Genomic DNA, 16,067 nt, shown 5'->3' on the forward strand with positions numbered 1-16,067 from the left:
GGAGCAGTGAGCAAGAGAGAGTTTGGCCCTGCAACATGCTTGACCAGATCCTAAAAAATCCCCATGGTTGCTCAACAGGTTTTCATACAAGATGCTTCAGAGAAGATGTCCTGCTGCATCCTGGGGGAGGTTTGTCAGGGTGGGAAGGGCCAGGTACGTGTCACCTCCTGTGTTGTAATGATGTGTTCAGACTGGAAAAGAACCTCATCTACATCTTTGTAACAAAACGACCATTTCTGTGATACACTTTGTTCCTGCCACAGACTTCAGAAAAAATTGCTGCTTCTCTTCCTTCCCCCAAGATGCTGAAGCCCAGCACCCCAGACTGTCGTGACTGCCTGGGATTGGTGACATCTAGAGTGATATGTGTTGGAAAACCAGAATGGAGTGGGAAGCAGCACAGCTTGGCTTTGGGAGCCAAAAATAGGTACTATCATTTCTGAGCTGAAGCCTCCCTGCTTCTTCTGCCATTTCCCCACCCAGCCCTGCCTGTTTGGCACGTGCAGCACATCATCGTAGTGTTCCCAAAGAAGAACCACGTTCCTAAAGCCAGCAGAGTGATCAGCCATGGGCACGCTTTGGAAGAAGAGTATGCTATGGCATGGATCCCAAATTAGTGAGCATCAGTGACAGTGGTCTGGGGATTTTCCTCTGGGCAATGGGTATAACAAGGAGCACAGCTCATCAGAGATGTTCTGAGGTGCTCCATGGAACGGGGACCTTGAGTTCCTTTTGCTGGACAGCTGCTCCAGAACTTGGAGCTGAATGATTGAGTGATGAATGTAGCACGTTTGATTTTTCTCTGGATCTTTTCTTTCTTATTCTGTAACTCTGTGAGGCTCAGTCACTCGTCCACCTTTTTGTTTTTGTCTGCTCACTGGAGTAAGTATTTGTCTGCTTCTGCCAAACCCCCAAAGCTACATTTCATTACAAAACACCTGATTATTCAGGAAGGATGAATTCATGAGGATAATGCTCTTTGAAGATGTCTGCTCCTTTGGTAGTGACTGATTTGAATGGCTTCTATTTTAGTGTGCCTGTTATGCTGTTCTCAAGGCCACACAAAGGAGGAGGGATGTGTGAGGCCCTATAAATCAGGGTTTGTTCTAGGGATGTCAAACACAACTGCACCATGGGGTGTTCATAGTGAGCAGGCAAGTAGTCAAAAGCAAGTCAGAACCAACAAAAGCCACAAAGCTAATCTGTCTGGTTCTTGATGCTGCCCAAAAATGCAGTGTCTGCAAACTCACATTCTGTTCTGGGAGCAGCTGGAGGTGTTAGACTGATCCATGTAACATTTTCAAAGTGCTCCAGTAATTGGATGAGCAGGTTTGGTGGAACATCTTTGGTTCTCAATTGCTCCCATCAGAAAAGATCTGATCAGAAAGCTGGGTCAGCACATCACCAGGCTAGGCCTCTTCCTACTTACTAACACTTGTATCTCTCCACAGAATCCATGCTCAGCTAAAGCAGTGGAGAGGACAAACAGGCCACTGGCCACACAGTAAGGGACAGTTGGATTAAATGTCCATTGAAAAGTTCATCATTGCATGGAGGAAAACTCCCAATCCTTCTGCATGCAAATGAGAGTTTCCTCCTTTTGCAGCAGCACTTTGTGGGCAGAGTGGAGGGCAGCCAAGAAAATTGAACCAGAGTGAGAAATACAAAAAGTCCTTCTAGTGCACGCTTGAAGTGAAAGCTCTCAGCAAGGTCTCCTGCATGCCCCACCATGGTTACTGCTCCTACCAGGTCCTTCCTCTAGAAATGGTTACCCTCCACACAGCTGCCCCAGTGGGCCCTGTGTTGCAGCTCATAGGTTCTTGCAGGTCCTGGTGACCTCTCATAACGTGCCCATCATTTCTGAGTAGGCTCATTGTGAGTGAAATCCCAAGGGTCTGACTCCCCTGAGTTCCTGGAATAAGAAGTGGATGAGGGTCTCAGCATGCAGCCATTGGAGAAGGTGCCAGGGCATGTGCTTTCCCCCTTCCTCAGTCCCATAGGGTAGAAGCCTTGAGCACTTGGGTTTTCAGAGGTTTCTGCTCACTCTTCCCATCAGTTGCTTTTGTCTTCAGGACTCAAGGCTGCATGACAGACCATGAGTCTGGAAGGCAGGTTTGTGGGCACAGAGCATATGAGGGGACACAGTTTTCTCTCCTAGAGTGATCACCCAGTCTCTGCAGTTTTCATAGAATGGTTGAGGTTGGAAGGGGCCTCTGGAGATCATCCAGTCCAACCCCCCTGCCAGAGAGCATTATCACCTACAGTAGATCCCACAGGAACACATCCAGATGGATTTAGAATGGCTCCAGAGAAGGAGACTTCACAGCCTCTCTGGACAGCCTGTCCCAGGGCTCTGTCACCCTTCTAGAAACAAAGTTCTTCCTCATGTTGAGGTGGAACTTCCTGCATGCCAGTTTGTGTCAGAAGAGAAACTGAGCTCAAACCTCCTGAAAAGTCCTGTGCTTTCTAGCCAAAACGAAGCTGTTAGAGCTTTAACATGGGCCATGAGACTTTCTTTGTACAGAGAGAATTTGAGACAGTGGAAAGTTTCAGGGATTGAATGTAGGTTGTGAGCCAGGAACCTCGATGATCACATGAGTCCATTGGACAGACTGCACACACGTGCATGTGCCTGTGAGCACATACCATTGTGGTTTCTGTATTAGTTTTTGTCATTTCTCAATATTCCCATTAGTATTTAATGTATTTATCTTGGTTGCTGCTAATTACAGTGGTGAAAGTGCTGACTGTGATGTCCCTCTGGGATATCACACTGGCTTGGGACAACCCCACATTTTCTTGTGGGCTTGCAAAAAGTGTCCTGCCTGCTACCCTCCAACCTCAAGACCTGTGATAACATCCTTAAGCACAGCACTGATCTGAAGACTTGTGTGTAGGTGAATGACCTGACACTTCCAAATATTATTTATTTTCCAGGATTTCTGGGTCACTAGAAGCTTTCTGTTCCTGGGAGAAGGAACTTCAGCTATCTCAGCTGAATACCTTGCCGTGTCCCTCTGTTTCACAGCCAATATTTTGGAAATAAACATCTTTGAGAAGGAGCAGTCCTGGTAGGGAGGGCGAGCTGGGTGAACTCCAGGCAGGGAACAACAGAGGGTGCTGCAGGTCCCAGCTGAGCTGGCAGCTGGGGAGAGGGTGGCACCTGCTCCACCTGAGGTGCAGGGATGCAGCTCTGGTCCTCCAGGGTTGTACTGCCGTGGTGACCTAAGGGATTGTGGGGGAGTGATGGGTCAGGAAAGACTTGAGAGGTGCAGGATAATGCCAGGTACTAGCCAGGGGGCTCATGTCTCCCTTGAAAATCAGGTCAAGCAGAGTTCTGCTTCCCAGCCCGAGGGAAGGGGCTGTGGGAGCTGGGAGCAGAGCAGAGGACGCGCTCAGCAGACCCGGCGCACCCACAGGTACCCTCCAGCTTCATGCACAAAACTGGATTTTGCCTGTCAGAACATTTACCAATTAGAACATATCATGGGTGACAAGAGTGCCTCTAACTTGCCTTATTTATGAGAATAAAACGTGTTCTTAGGTGGTGCTTTTCATGCTTGAGGCGGCTCCGAGCGCTTCGCTGGGCACAGGAACGAACTGGTTCTGGGGAGCACGGTGGTTGTGGAGGCAAATACAGGGACTGTTATGTGCTCTGCAATAATTCACAGAGCCAGCTGTGCTAGGAACTGTTTCACTTATTGAAGGGTAGAAGGTTGGCTGGGTCTCGTAGTTGTCCTCAGGAAGTTTTTAATCATCTTTAGCTGCCACCTAGAAAGGCAGCTCAGAGAAGCCCCAGGCTTCTGTGCACCCGGGCAGCCCTGTGTGTGGGTGAGGGGCCCCAGGGCAGCTGCAGCCCTCCAGCCCCACATTTACCTCTCTCAAGCATATGCCTGACTGTTATTTTGTGTCCTCTTCAACCTTACTTTTAGTTATAAGATGAAAACTTTTCAAACCTTCCACCCCTAGGTCTTGAGGAGGGATTACTGAGTGTAACCCTGCACTGCAGACTCTGGATTTGCAGTGTTTCACTTCTTCCTGTGTCTTCTCAAAGGCACTTGGGGGTATGTCCTGCCAGACAGACCTTTCCTGCTGGCCAGACTTTGTGTGGGAGAACCTTAAAACATTTGGGTCAGAATGAGCAGGGCTGGTGGAGGAGGCCAGTAGGTCCTTCCACTGGCCTGCCCAACAGTGCTGGTAGGTCCCCTGTGTGTGACCCTGTGTGCAGTCCAGTCCCCAGAGTAAATTCACACTCCTTACCTTGTCTAGAAAAGGCCAAATGACCTTAGGACACTGCCCTTCACTTTGGTGGGTTTGTACTGATGGTTGGGGCTCCCTTCCTGCTATGATATAGGCCTTGATGGAAAATATACACTACCCACTTTTGCTTCTCAGAGGTGTTTCTCCAAAGGCAACCAGCTTTTTCTTGTTGCTCTATGATGAGTCCATGATTACAGAAGCCTAATTAAGACAAACAGGGAGGTGCTGCCCCTCTAGGTGTTGTCCTGCTGTAAACTTCTCCAGAGACTCCCTCCTTACACACCAACCTGGCCTGTGCAGCTTGACTCTTTCGGGCTGTTTCATGTATTCAGTTTCCTGAAGTGCTTGCCTTCGTGGCAGAGGCTCTACCTTGGCACACCACAGCAGTGGTAATTAGTAAAACAGATAAAGAAGTGTCTTTGGCATTTGTGATGCCCCAGGAAGCATCCCATGTTCAAGGATAGCCTTGAAACTCCTCCTTAAGCTCCTCTGAGGCCACTTACCCTGTGCCTCTTGGGAACAAAGAGAATTTGCATGACTTTTCAGCATCCCCCTCCTGCCCAGTGATTGGTTTGTTAACTCTGAATAAGTCATCCCTCCTCTGGAGCTCAGGGCAGCAAAGGGTTTCAAACTGCACTGCAAACAGGGCAGCCCCCTGGCAGGAATAGATCTGGTCAATTTGGAGGGTAAAGAGTCTGACTTGTTATTGAAACCACTTCCTCACAATCGTAGCAGTAAGGACAGAAAGATGTCACTTCAGGCTCCTCTGGAAGGGAAAGGGGAGAGCAGGGCTGCACCCAGCTAATCCTGTAAGCAAAGGCTAATACAATCTCTAATCAAAACCAGACAAAACGTTCAAGTAGACAGCCTACAAGTGCTTTACAAAAAGTGGAAAGCAGATGCTTTTTGTATAAGCATTAATCTTTGTGCCTTACTAGGGTCGTAAGCAGCAGTGAGAGTGCAAGGAGAGGATTCAGCTCAGTCAGCACCAGTCTGTAAAGATCTGTGTCCAGTTTTGCACTTCATTCTGTGTATCTGGGGCTATTAATTACCTCCTTTCAGTTCCCCTGTGAAGATCTGTGTGTTGGGTCTGCTGAGCACTCTGGCACATAAAGATCTGGCATTGATTGCTTGGGTGGCTGAGGCAGGTAGACAGTTCACTACTCAAAGGTATCTTAACTCTGCATCCTTTTCTGCTGGGGCAGGAACACTGGGGATCACTTCTATCTTACTGCAATCTGCTTGTACACGTTGCTTTTCTAATTTCATGCCTAGGTGTGGCATTTCCATTACAAAGGAGTTCTGTTGGTTGAGCTCTGCTGGTCTGGATCTTTCACAAGCTGCTCAGAGCTCTTGGTCATGTGCTTATACTCATTTCCCTCAGAACAAAACATCATCTACACAAGATCCTAGGCTTTCAAAGCCCCTGCAACTGTTCGAGTGCCAAACACAACCCAAACAGCAGCCTGAGAAAATGATGTCTCCCATAGGGGCTGTTGAAGATGCACAAAGGGATGGTCTGTTTTCCTAGCGTGCCTCTCAGAACCCTGCTGATGCCTCCAGCAGAGAAAAGTACTTGGCATAGGTCATTTCCCCCCAAACTTTACTCCTTGCAAGAAACAGAAAATGTTCTTCTCTTACATATTTATTTGTGCTTAACTGTCCTCACACAGGGTTGCGTTTCTTCCCCTCTCTCTGCTGAGCCCTGAATGTCCCCTTGCTGTCTGTTCTGCGTTTCCTCTTCTCTCTCACAGACCCACCTTCCTCTAGTGGTGCTTCTTTTCACCCCTTCCTCTAGTGCTGCTGCACTCCAGGCAAAAATGTGATGCAGGAGATGAGCTCTGGGATGGGTGGGCTCTGTGCTGTTCCTCAGCACCCTGTGCAGGCTTCCTTATTTGTGTGGGGTTTTTTCCAACCCCTGTTCTCTTCTTCAGGGACCAGTGTGGAGGTGTTTTACAAATGTGAACAAGGCTTTTCAGCACAACTGTGTATGCTGCTAGTTTTTCAGACCATCTCTTTTGCTGTCAGTTGTTTCCCCATGGAAATGGGTTCCTCTGTCCAGGGGGATGATCCCCTCTCTTGGTGCTGAGGTAACACAGTTCCACTCGCTGCCTGATTTCAGGAGTCTGTGTGTAGCTTCTTTGGGGAGGCTAATTAAGTTCCTAGCACTGTGGAAGTTGGTGCCCAACTTAGATTAATTAATGTCCATTTATCTTTCAGGCTGTGGTTTGCTCACCCCACCTGGTGAAGGACCCAGATGGGGGTTTTGTCTGCCCTGACCCTGGCACTGGCATTCACACCTTCTTGATATCATCCCTGGAGTTATCCCATCTTCTCCCAAAGGTGGGAACTGGTTTCTGTTCCTAGCCCCACTGTTCTGGGTGAGGTTTTTTCAGACTGCTTCTGAGCACTGCAGATCTCTGCCCGACTCCCTCCTGCTGCAGGCTTCTGGGTGATTGGAGCTCTCTTCTCTCAGTTGGCTTTAGTATAGACATGGTGATCTTCCAGTGATAACAGATGGGTTCCCTGACCTTAGACCCACGATTTGAAAGGTGGGCTCCATGTCAGCTGCTGTGGTGCAGCAGATCCAGTACTGGACTCATTGATGCCCATGGTAATTGTGAGTGAAAAAATCTACTTTTGAGGGGTTTGTTCCAAAACCCAGGCAGGATCTGATCTCTTACCTGGGTGAAGTTGGCCTTCCCACACTGCAAATAAGCTATTCAGGTTAGAGTCACAGAGCTTCTGTGCCTTGTCCTTCTTTACATCCATCATACCTGTCATTTTTAGGTGAAGTGCAAGATTTCTTACATTTGTCACTTCTAGCATGGTAGGCATATTTCACCTGTGTCAGCTGAAATCACTACAGCCTCTCATGCATCAGGAGTGACTGCAGCCAGGAGCAAGACTGACTGTTTCATCTTCCTGCCTTGGGAATTGCTCCCAGAGAGGTGTTCACCTCACTCAGTGTGGGGAGTTGTGGCTGCAGCAGCAGCCTGGGCACAGCACCAGGGGGCTCCTGCAGGCACCACGTCCCCTGGGCTACTGCAGCCCCCAGCAACTGGCTGCAATACTTTTTTTAAAAACAAAACAAAGAGAATAGGAGCATTATATAAGGATTTTCTTCCTGCTGTCTTTTGCTGGTGCTTTTTTACAGCTTTCTTCTTGAGCTAAGCATGACACATGAGCTCTGCTCTTCAGTGAGAATACCTGTTAGCAGCAGCAGCAGCAGCAGTGGCCATCAGGAGCATGTCAGTGCTGCTGCTCCTTGTCTTCCCCTGTGCTGCCTTCTCCAAAAGCAGGGCTTCTGGAATGACCTGGCAGTGTGGGAAGGAGTGACTCTGCAGAGCCTGTGATGACAACCCCAGAAGAGAGCTGGCTGGGAGCTGAAGGGTGGGAAGGAGGGTTGAAGGAAAGAGCTGCCTCTCCTTCTGACTCCCATTTGAGAGGCAAAACTAACAGATCATGGAGGAAGCATCAGGCTGAAGGAGGGTTTCAGAGGCAGATTGCAGCCATTTGGGGCTAGGAAAACATCAGACTGGGGAGAAAGCTTTTCTTCCTCTGTCAAATATGTCTTTTTTGTTACCTGCTTCAGAGAGCTCACATCCAAAAAAAGCCATTTCTTTTCTTCATAGAATGTAAATGTTCCTTCCAGATGATACAGGCATAAACCTCAGTTTCTTCTCAGCCCTGTAGGTTTTTGAGCACGGAATGAGAGTCTATTTGGGAAATGGATTTCTGGTTCAATCCACAGGCTTCTGTACTTCCAGAAATGAAAGGTACTTCTAAAAGCCTTAACCTCTTTCTCTACCAGTTCCCCATTTTTAGCAATGTAAATTTGTTCCAGACAACCACATTCTCTCCAGTTTTTGGTAGTGATCTTTTTTTACCTCAAGTCCTTTGGGAATATGAAAGCATCTTTCACACACAGTGTCCACTGCCTGTATAGCAGAAGAGCCTTTTCCTCCCACATTTCCCTCCCACTACACTTCAGGAGGAGATGCCATTTCAACCTTTGGTCCTTCTAAGAGCATCTCCCAAAAAATGTGTCTTAGTGGGGGTTGGAGCAAGTGGAGCAACAGCCTGAGGAACATTTACAATGTGGTGGCACCTGTTCATAGAAGGTGGGTTAGCACCTTCACCTCTTCTTGGGCTGGGCTGCTCAGTGGGCAATGATGTTCTAAAGCCACTGATCTCTCTTGGTATGAACCAAAGGATTGGTTTCCTGCAGTGCCCTCTGCTCCATTTACTGTTTCTGAATGTCTGTGTGTCTCGCTTGGACACCAAGTCACATTCTGACCTCTTTCAAACTCATTTCATATTTCTTAGAATCAATAAACTTCAAATGCAGTAGCAGAAATACTAATCAGTCAGTAAGTCCAGTCAAGTTACCGTAGAAGTCAAAGCTGGGTGTTGTAAGGGCAACATTTTCTTAAGGAACTGCTCTTCAGGCATATTTGTTGTTTCAATTAGTCTGATTTAGTGGCTCAGTCAGGGGGCTGCAGCCTGTAGCACTCAGACTGTAATTTGATTTCTGAAGCTGCCATTCAGGTAGTAAGGAAATACAAATATGTGGTAAAACAGCATCATGATGGCAGATGTGTGGATCCTGGTGTGCTCCGTGTGCAGCCTGCCTGCCAGGAAGATCCAGGGGTTCATGGCATGAACACCCACATTTCATGGCCCATGGGACCTGCATGGTTTGCTCTCCTGCCTTTGATCCCTTGGGAGGAGCATGGGAAGGGGGCAGAATGGTGGTATTTTTCCAGAACTGTTCCCCTGCAGGATGGTTAAAACAAAAAGAAAAGAAAGTAAAATGAATGTGTGTGAAAAATGCCAGATTGACAGCTTCAGGGAGGAAGACACTGTCCCTGTTTGAAGGCTGCCCACCTTTTATCTGCTAGAGCTGTCAGGGTAGGACCATTCCTCAACACTAAATATCTTCTGCTCTCTTTAAACTGGCCTTGTGTCTCCAGATTGCTCAGTCCTGCATCTGAGAAAGATTGAGTCAGCACTGGTGGGGGCAAGAAGCTGGACTGCTGAAAAGTAGGGAGAAATGTTGGCAAATTTGCCCTGGTTTTGGAGGTGCTTAAAATTTGCTAGAAACTAGAAATGATTTAAAAATGAGATGTATGCAGAATGATTTGAGGTGTAGCTCTGCTTTCAAACTAGAAATTGCTGGGAGCAGAAGCTTGTTTCTCTCCCTAGCAAGGAGAGCACTGGCAAAGACAAGTCCTCCAGGACTCCAGGCATCCTTCAGTGGCACCTTATGTGCTTTGGGACTGGGAACTGTCCAAGTCAGTTGCTTCATGGCATTGAAATCAAGATGTTGAACCTACTAGACAGAGTCAAACTTGGTCTCCACACTTTTATGCACTTACGAATTTACATCTAAAAGTGCACAGTAGGGTCTTCAAAGTGTCTGGTTGAGGGACTTTTGACCAGGGCTTGTAGTGAGAGGACAAGGGAGAATGGATGAAAACTGGAAGAGGGAGATTTAGGTTGGACATGAGGAGGAAATTCTTTGCTGTGAGGGTGGTGAGAGCCTGGCCCAGGTTGCCCAGGGAAGCTGTGGCTGCCCCATCCCTGGCAGTGTTGAAGGGCAGGTTGGATGGGGCTTGGAGCAACCTGGTCTGGTGGGAGGTGTCCCTGCCCATGCAGGGGAGGTTGGATCTGGGTGATCTTTAAGGTCCCTTTCAACCCAAACCATTCCATGATTCTGTGATTCCATGATTCTGTGATTCCATGATTCTGTGATTCCATGAACCTGAAGATCTGTTCTGAAAAGTTTGATTTTACAACTGTTTGAGCTTGTCCTTTTTTTCAGAGGATACTGTAAAAATGAAGAAATCCAATATTTCTTCCCTGAAAAATCCATTATATTTATAGAAAATCCCTTCCTAGCATTTGAAAGGGTGATGAGGTTTTGAGGAGCATTCCAGTAGGAGGAAGCAGACCCAAAACTCTGAACTTTAAAGGCTGCTTGGGAAGTGTATGAAGAAGACAGCTGCTCATCACAGCAGGCAGGACTCTAGCCCTTCCCCAGCCTATTGTCCAATGTCAGGATTCTTGCCTGTTTCTGCAGGTTCTCATCCCTGTCTTACTACCTCAAGTACTGATGGGTGACACTGGTTTTTAACTGTTAAATTAATGGACTAAAGTAATTTTGTTCCTCTTCTGTCACAAAGTTCTAAAACTTCTCCATGCCTCCAGTTCCTGGGATTTAGAACAGGGGATACTTCAGCCACTGTTTTCAAAGAGGGGCTCTTGGAATCATTCTCTATGAGTTGCAAACACCTCAAGCAGTAGTGGTATATTGTTTTAAACACCTCAGGCAGCAGTGTGAGATGCCAGCCATGCCTGACTGCAAAAAATGACACATGGGAGCTGTAGGTATTGACACAGCACTGGAATCTTAGTCTGAAGTTCTGTGAATGAGACTTGCTCATCTAACTCTGGCTGATCCATTTGATCTCAGGCAGATAACCTGGCTTTTCCTTTCTCCTTCCAGGGCTCCACCAAAGCAGCTTGATCAGGCCCCTGCCCAGTGGATGGGCCCAGAGCTGGAGGGAGAGGATGGTGCTGCAGAGCCAGCTGGAAGGGGGAGTGTGTGGGCTGTGTGTGTGTGCAGGGAAATGGGGAGCAACTGGCACGTGCAAAGAGTGAGGACAAGGAGGGATTCCAGCTGTGTGACCCAACACATCAGCTGTAGCCATCAGGTAAGAAAAAAAAAAAAGTGAGAGGCTGATGCTGCTGGTAGGAACTTCCCACACTGGGCAGGGGGAGGTTTAATTAGTACCCCAGGAGCTCCCCAGGAGCAGTGGACTCTGTATTTTCCAGCCATCTTCTGTTGCTGGTCTAAGTTTGTTCCATTGATTTCCCAAGCCCAGAAGCAAATTACTGTTCCTATGTTCTAGGTGCCAGTTCTCTTCCTTTTGCTTTTAGCCTTTCTCCTCTCCAGTTTTTCCTCTCTGCTCTGAATAGCTCTCAGTGCTGCAGTCCCACTTCCCTTTGCTGGCACAGGCACCAGGAGAAAATGAGGTAGTGTTTGCATAGCACTGAGGCACTGGGACTCAGGAGATGTGAAATGTGGAGCTGCTGCACCACCTTTGGTGACTCACACCACCTTTTGTGGTTCTGCTTTCCTTCCTGCCAGGCCAACCTTCCAGACTGTAACCTCTCTGGGGAAAGGACTTGCTTTTATTGTGAGATCTGTCTAATAGGACCCAATCTCAGGTAAGAGCTTCAGGCATTCCCATTATATGAATGAGAACAAGATTGTTGGTGTCTATCATTAACATTCTTGTGGGATTGTTGGAAATGCTTTGGGATAAACACCACCTGGAATCCTTGTCTGGCTTATGTGGTTTTTAAGCAGTGGAGGAGGCTGGTCCTGTTCACACGAGGGGGCATGGACCATCTGTCTCTTCTCTGACTGGGTGTTGGAAAGTCTTTCAGCCCAAAGAGGAGTTGCAGCACTTTGGTGAGAAGCAGGACACTGGAAAAATTATGGCCTTGCCAGTGGGGAAGAAGAATGGAGACTCAGTTATCAGTGTGTCTCAAGCAGTGGTCTCACCTACAAACAAAGACTACATGACAACCACCAAAACAGAGAGAAAAATACCAAACTAAGGGTCTGTGTGAAGACTCTGGAAGCCTGTGGCACAGTGTCATCCCATGACAGGATTCTAGAGGTGAAATCTCACTCTGGTTAAATGGATGGTGAAAATCCCATTGACTGCAACCACATCAGGCTTTCCCCCTGGGGGCTGCCTGGATTTCTCTCCTTCTGAACACCCAGGCAGCCACATCCCACATCCTCATGCACATTCTGATAACAAATGAATTCTTCTTTTCCTTTAAAGTATGGATTGGATTAAGCCCTGCATTTTAGATTCCAGGTTCCCTCTGTCTGCATCTGAAATCCCTAAATAAACAAGCATGGGATTAGGCCTCAGCAGCTCCCTCTGCTCAGCAGCTGGAGCCCTTAAAAGCATTTTGCACCAACTGCTCTGCTCCTGCTTCAGCCTCTGTTAAACACTGACTCAAGCAAAGGAGCTCCATCTTCCTCTCAAACTTCCCAGGGAACTCACCTTAGTTATTGGAAGGTCTGCCTCTGTTTATGACCCTCCCTGACTGGCCAGGAGTTGGAATTGTCTGCCTGTTGACATCAGGAATGACATAAATATGTGCTGGGGTTAGAGGGTTCCTGGCAAACAGCCACTAACCTCAGATGTGCACTGCTAAGTCAGGAGGGTGACTTCCAACCTCAGAGCAGTTTGCAAAACCACATCTGTGACTAATAAATACAAAAAATTGGGAAAAAAAAACCCAAAGCAAAGCTAGTCCCAATGACATGATGAAAAACAGCATTCCTTGCTGGGCATTGTGGTGCTGGAATTGGGATGGAGACCTGTCCAGGAACAACCAAACAGGTCAGTGGTGCCAGAGGGTCTGTGGATGCAGCCAGTATCTCATATACAAGGGAGGCAGCACAGCAGGTTAGACAGAAGGTAAGTGTCTCACAGCTGTAAGTCTTAAACTTAATGAGCCAGGTCTTCATTTGTGCTGCAGCCCTTTCTTATCCCAAAATTGCCCTAACCAGCTGCTAGAGGATTCTCCATAACAGAATAATCAAGCTAAAAATAAACAGGTGTAAGGATTCAGTGTCACCTCCCATCCTGCTGAGCAGTGGATGTCATGATCAGAAGAATGGTCACAACCAGAGTGTTGCTGAACAGGAGAGTTCTGATTCCATCACCCTTCTTGTGGGGCACAGATAACCCTGTGCCATTTCCAGCAGCTCTGCAGGGGCTCCAGATGTTTGCAGCAGTCAGGAAGGCTCAGAGCTGGCCTCAGCACTGGGGAGTTGCAAAAGATCTGTGAAGTTGTTGTTGTTCCTGGCTTCTGCTCCAAAAAACAGCCAGCTGGTTTGAAATTTGAAGCACCTTTGAAGCAAAAGGTAAAATTTTAATCACTGAAATAAAGGTCCTCCCCTGCATCCCTCTCTGGAGAGTACTGTCTGTCTGCAGTGATCCTACACAAACTCCCAAAGAAGGTAAAGTTTGAATTTAAAACTGCACAGTGTTGGTGTGTGAATGACAGCCCTAAGTCTTGGCTGGAAGGCTGAGATATTTCCAAGAGGAGAAAAACACTTTTTCCACCCAGCCAGGCAGCAGTGGCTCGGGTAGAGGAGGGAAACACATTGTCTCCAACTATGAAAGGGTGAGGGAATGATTTATGTATGTTACACATTTGCAGCCTAAAGGTGTTTGCTTTTTAAGTCAAGAGTTTAAAAGTTGAGCAATGCTGACATTGAGGTGACCTGTGCAGATGTAATTTGTCCCCTTTGTGCATTTGCATGATGATAGACTATTTAATTGTAATTAGATCACACACTGGTCTTGCAGCAGGTTCCTGGCCTCCCTCACTGTACAGCACAGACAAGGCTCACTGAGTAATCACTGTCTTTTCTCCTCACTGTTCACTGTGTTGCCCATGTTTTATTTACTGCACACTAAGGGTGTTTGGATGTGGTGTTGGTGGAGATGGTTTAGGGGAGAACTTTGTAGAGTAGGGATGATGGTTGGAGTCGGTGATCCCAGGGTGCTTTTCCAGCCTGAATGGTTCTATGATTCACTGTTCAGATGTTGCTCTGAAGACAGGTTTATTCATCTTCTCCTGGACTTTTCCATGGTACTCATCCCTATGGTATCCAAGGGCTTTGCAAATTCCAATTCATTTTCTCACCCCTGTTGTCCTTATTTTACAGATGAGGAGCTTAGGCACACAGAGAGAATGGTGAAAAACAACACCTTTTCATTTTAGATTTCCAGTTAGAAATACTTGTGGCCTGATTTTGTCAAGAAATATAACACGGCAAAGCATCTAATTTAGTCAGAAGTTGAATAAATTCTCATTTGCTGCAGCTAGATCTGCAAGTGCTCTTGGTTCTGCAAATCACCCTTCAGAATGTCACATCAGGCACCTGGGGGTGAGGAGTGCACAGCAAGTGCATCGCTCTGAAGTCTCTGCCCTGCATCCCAGGGGTTTGGAGGCTGCAGCCCTTCCTGGAGCAGCAGTCACAGCACCATGGTTGCTGTCCCCACAGCTCCTCACAAGGTTCCTACAAGACCTACATCTGATCTTGACAGCAAATTCAGTGGGAATTGCTTAGGTCCTCACCTTGGTTCCCTGACCTTGGGTCAGTGTCTGAGCCAGGCTTATCCTGGAGCTCTGGGCAGCCTTTCATGTGGTATTTCATAACCGGGGGGAGTTTGATTTCGCAGCCCAGCTACTGTTGTTTTCATGCACGTCTGTTTCTCTGCCACTTAGAGATACCCCAACAAAGCCCCAGCACTTGGACCCGTGTTGACCCCAACAGCAGCCACGTGGAGACTTCCCCAGAGTGGAGAGGGCAGTAGTTTGGGTGAGGTCCAGTGCTGGCAGGGGACAAGGTACCTCCTCAGGGTATGTCAGATACTTGCTGCCAGTAGACATGTGGCAGTTTTCCAGGTGGCTTTCGTTCCTGTTCCTAGATCCTCACCTTCCTGCACTTGCCTTCCTTAGTCTCTGTCATTTCCACATCTGCATCCTAGTCTCCAGTGGAATTCCCTCTTCCTGTGCCCCTTGCAGCATCCTACATCCAGCCCTGGGGTCACACCTCCTCCTCCCTCACTCTCTCCCGCTCTCCCATCTGATCCTGTTTGCCCAGCAAATCCTCCTTCAACCCTTCACCAGACAACCTACTGGTCTGGATTGTCCCAGTCCTCCTGGGCTGCACATCCTTCTCCTGGCAATTTTCTCCCATTCCCAGTCTGTTTTCAAGTCTTCTCCCAACAGGCTGCCTTCCAGACTTTGCTTTATACCTTTCCCCAGGCAGACCCAGCTTCCCATTCCAACTCCCATTCCTTTTCACCGTCCCAGAGAACCTGTCTTTCTCCAGAGCCTTTGTGCCTGCCAACTTAACTGGTCCCCAATCCAGTTCTTGTCTTCACCACAAGTTACTCAAGGAGCTTCCTGCTCCATGTTTCCTGAGAGGACTGGAAGGACAGGTTCCCTGCTTGCCCTTCCTACCTTCAGACTTGGCATGGTCCAGAGCAGTCTGGAACTGGAAGTGCAGGTCTGGCTCCAGCTCCCACAGCCTGGGGTGGTGAGGTGCTGGGTGAGCCGGGAACCGCTGGAGAACCACACTGTGAAGCCCTGGTGAGCCCCTGCCCAGGGCAAACGGGATTTTCAGTGGGTTTTTTCATGGTGGGTTTTGAGGGAAGACCTCGGACAAAGTGACCATTTTGGTTTTCAGCCTGACAGGTCCCGGCAGAAGGAGCGAAGGAAGAAATGTTCACAATTTAACCTCAGGTCTGAACTTCAGATGCTTGGATTTCAGCGCAGCGGTTAGTCTGGCCCTATTAAAAGTGATTGAAGGTAGGATTTTATGATGGGAATTGCTAACCAGCTTTAATAAGAGTTATACCACCAGTCCTGCCTTTTTAATCAGGGCTCCCATTTTCAGTATGAATTACAGCTCATTGCTGGAAATCCTTCTGGCGTATCAGATACCGGCGGAACTCGGCGCAACCCAAACATCCTTCTGAGGAGGTAATTGTTCCCCGTGGTGAAAATGCTCCGGGATGTTTTTAGTGGAGGACAAGCCCTCTTGTTTCCTGACAGAAACCCTGAGCAAAATTATAAAATTAAGGAAGCAAGTTGCACGAGGAGAAACGTGTCCGGCGCCTGCGTGAGCCGATGCTCGGTCGTCACGTCGAGGTTGAACGAAGTGGTTGAACGTCCTGGCTGGAGAGCAAATC

At 47.9% G+C, this 16,067-nt stretch overlaps 1 long non-coding RNA gene across 2 annotated transcripts in view; it reads left to right on the plus strand.

Annotated features, from left to right (window-relative positions):
* LOC127388680 (uncharacterized) overlaps nucleotides 1–11,888 on the plus strand; it is a 28,088-nt gene extending 16,200 nt beyond the window's left edge. Inside the window, exons 3-4 of one of the 2 annotated variants that reach the window (XR_007890429.1) lie at nucleotides 10,772–10,979; nucleotides 11,417–11,888. This is a non-coding gene — a long non-coding RNA (uncharacterized LOC127388680). Of the gene's footprint in view, nucleotides 1–10,771 lie in introns of both variants that reach the window. The other variant, XR_007890428.1, reaches the window with a different exon arrangement.
* Nucleotides 11,889–16,067: the final 4,179 nt, after the last annotated feature.

The sequence above is a fragment of the Apus apus genome, chromosome 10, assembly GCF_020740795.1.
Source record: "Apus apus isolate bApuApu2 chromosome 10, bApuApu2.pri.cur, whole genome shotgun sequence".
Lineage (NCBI taxonomy): Eukaryota > Metazoa > Chordata > Aves > Apodiformes > Apodidae > Apus > Apus apus.